A 4,037-nucleotide genomic window follows, 5' to 3' on the forward strand; every position below is an offset into this window, starting at 1 on the left:
CTGCCCATCCAAGAATGCTGATGGTGCTCTTATCACCTTACTCCCCATTCCTCAATCCTATCGAGAAGTTTTTTTTTGCATGGAGGTGGAGGGTCTATGAGCATCGGGCTCAAAACCAGAGGTCCCTGCTCCAGGCAATGGATGCTGCTTGTGATGATGTCACAGCAGATCAGTGTAGGGGATGGTTGCAGCATGCACAACGATTCTTCCCCTGTTGCAGGAGTGAGGACGACAACTAGTGAAACTCCAGCTTTGCTTTACTTTCTTACTGTATGTGTTGTTAGTGTAGGTTATACATAATGTTAGTTTTGATGTTCTTATTGTATGACAGTATATTGTGCTGTACAAGTTTCCTGTTACAGTAACCACGATGTATGGCAATTACAGTAATAATTTCCATAGCAGTGTGAGTGCAATATGTGATGTGAAACCTTGTAGGCTACTCTTGAATTACTGTAATCTTTTTTCTGTTTGATACACATTTACATTTTATATGTATTCATTTAGCAGACGCTTTTATCCAAAGTGACTTCCAAGAGAGAGCTTTACAAAAGTGCATAGGTCAATGATCATAAACAACGAGTTAGCCCAAAAAACATTGTGGGTAGCCAAAACATGAAGCATACATTGTGAAAAGCAAATAAGTGCCAATGGGAAGAAACATAAGAGCATGTAGTTACTAAACAAGTTACAATTACATGTAAGCAACATGAACCTCACAAGTGCAAGAGTGTACCTGTAGGAAAGCAAGCAACAATACGTAATATAATTCACAGCGAGTACAACAAGTTACAGTAAATCAGTTAGAACTAACCAACAAGAGCAACAAGTCCCTCAATAAGTGTCATTGTGTTCCTGGAGGAAACTAACATCAGGTCCAGCAAATCAATCCTAAGTACCTTTGTACTCCCTGTAAGGATGACATATCTCAGCAGGCAGGCCGGAAAGAGTCACGACAATTATAAAAAGGGTTGACTCGGTTTTATTAGCTCGACGTCGGCTCATGCCACCAATCCACAACAGAGTGGCTAGCATGAGTGAAGACTCTCTCTTACAAGAGTGCTTACTAAATACAGTATCTGGACATGTTCAAACATAGAATGCACAGAATCGGGTGGGGGTGTAAGGCTAGAGGAGGGTGCAGTCCCGTTCACCGCTCGGAAGGTCAGTACCAGGGTCTTGAATCTGATACGGGCCGTGATGGGAAGCCAGTGGAGAGAGATGAGGAGCGGGGTAACATGGGAGCGTCTGGGTAGATTGAAGACACATAGTATTCTGGAAAGAAAACATCTACTACAGTAACTGTAGCACAGTGCACAAGGGATATTTCTAAGGTCCACTGCCATACTGACAAAACATCTAAACATTTTGACCTGCAGTGTTTACACAATGCCAAAGGGACTTTTCATTTTGGGGGCACTGACTATTTGTATGAGAAAAGGATTTAGTTTTGACTGATGAGTGGTCTGTTTTAGGAGAGAGATGACCCTTTGTAGGTGTGCCATGGTGTTTTGCTGAACCATCTAGGTTATTTTGGCAAATGTATTTAAAGCTTTGAGAATGTCCTCTTTTTTCTTGAGAGATGGGCCAAAGCAATCGAGAAGGAACTTTTCATTTTGGGGGCACTGACTATTTATATGAGAAAATGATTTGGTTTTGAAGCATGAGTTAACTGTTTTGGATGAGATATGACCTTTTGAAGGTGATCTATGTAGTTGTGCTGAACCATATAGGCTATATTGCCCAATGCACTTAGAGCTGAGAGAATGTAATTTCTGTTTCAAGAATTGAGCCAAAGCAATGGAGAAAAACTGTAATATTTACAGAAAAATACATTTACTCAACTCCACCTAGTAATGATTATTGAACCTTGATTATTGTATTGTGAGAATTACTGAATGTGTTTGAGCTCAAGTAGGGGAGTATGGGGTGTCAGGTGGCTGACAGGTGTCAGGTGGCTGAGCGGTTAGGGAAGCGGGCTAGTAATCAGAAGGTTGCCAGTTCGATTCGCGGCCATGCCAAAATGACGTTGTGTCCTTTGACAAGGCACTTCACCCTACTTGCCTCGGGGGGTATGTCCCTGTACTTACTGTAAGTCTCTCTGGATAAGAGCGTCTGCTTAATGTTTAAATGTGAGTTCCAAGAGCTAAGTTAGTCAATTTGTTGACAAAAACCGATCTGCGGGAGTTACGTAAACTTAAGTAATGTAAACAACCCATGTTGCACGTACATGGAGCCTATTGCTCGTAAGAATAATAGTTTATGTAGGATTAACACATTTGTTACGAGTTAGATTATTTATTATATGTTTAGATTTAGTATAGGTGTAGTCAAGAGGAGCAGGACCAAATAATTATAATGTACCTGTATCTGTATTTGTAAAAAAAAATACCATAAAACTGTCAATCAAAATGTTTATTACACCAATGTGCCTCGATTTTCTTTCTCCCCATTTCATTCAAACACAAAGCCCCTCTGATCCGAGTCGGTTTCACAGTCTGTCATGTGGTGCAAGCTGTTGTGCAGAAGTGTCTGTTTTTAACACCTTCTGCTGCAGAATGCTGCGTCCAGCACGGCTGTGGTAACTGAGGCGAGCGGCTGATGAACCATTTTGCATTTGGGAAATGAGGCAAGGTTCCTCGCTCTTCTCAGTACCCATATTACTAGAAAAGACACACAATAACATACGTATATACTACTTGTATGCCCACACGCACACACTTGCAAATGTATTGCTTCAACTCTTACTGACAGTAGGTGACATTATAACTTAGTGTCTTTGAAGAGAGTTATAGCATATTCTGTTTCATGTTTTACTTCCTTTCGTATTGCCATATAGCCATCCCATATTTTACACCCTTTTAATACTCTATATGGTAATTATCACATTTTCAACAGCATTCCAAACTAGAGTTAAAACTGAACTTTCTCTACATATAGATTAGATCATAACCGATAACCGTTTTCCAGACAACTAAAGTTTGTACTTTCATTTGAATAGAGAAGTAGACTTCCAGAGTCACTTCCCTTTCCACATATGTGTTTTACAGTATGTTAAAAAAAAATGCATTTACTATAAGCTCAAGTCAAGGAGAGTATAGACTTCCTATAGGCACTGTACTGTAGGTCCTAATGGTCATACATATCTGAATACAATACAATATGTTTGTTAGGTTGGGGTACAACTACTAGATCATACAGGAACTGAAACCAACAATAATGTAAAAGAGAAACCAATTTAAAGATATGCATCTTCCTAAAAGAAAGTTCTATTGTTATAGTTCACAAAGGTCCTCGGTAGCGATACTATAAAAGAAAAACAAATTAAATAAACTAAAACAATGGTATTTGTCAAAGAATCCTCCTTACACTACATCTGTCCTTTTGTGTATGTTTATGTCTACCATTCTCTTAATTCTTAGACATGGGCCACAAGAAAAGTTTGACATCCTATCTACCACATTGTAGTTGTATTTACAATCAAGATATGACTGTAATAAATGAGGTAGTTTGGAATAATGCTTGCGTTATTAAAAGCCATGTCTGCGACTAAATATCACCCCCTGATAATAATGAATTCTTCTTTTGTGTAGATGTCTGGGTTCTGACACGAAAAAACTGTGGTTTAATGGCCATCTCACCCACCTACGACTTACGTGTCACTTAACCCTTGTGTTATCTTCGGGTCATTCTGACCCATCAGTCATTGTGACCCACCGTCGTATTGCGACAAATGTACTGCATACAAAAACAAAGTGAAGCATTTTCTTTTAACCGTTGGGCTGTCTCAGACCCCCCACATTGCAAAAGTTAAAAGACATTTTTTTTTTTCATTGGTCCAAAGGTTGAAAAAATATTTGCCATAATATTTGCTTAAAAAGGCAAAAGTCAGATGGCTGAGCGGTGAGGGAGTCGGGCTAGTAATCTGAAGGTTGCCAGTTCGATTCCCAGCCGTGCAAAATGACGTTGTGTCCTTGGGCAAGGCACTTCACCCTATTTGCTTCGGGGGGAGAATGTCCCTGTACTTACTGTAAGTC

Source organism: Osmerus mordax, chromosome 6 (genome assembly GCF_038355195.1).
Source record: "Osmerus mordax isolate fOsmMor3 chromosome 6, fOsmMor3.pri, whole genome shotgun sequence".
Taxonomy (NCBI): Eukaryota; Metazoa; Chordata; class Actinopteri; order Osmeriformes; family Osmeridae; genus Osmerus; species Osmerus mordax.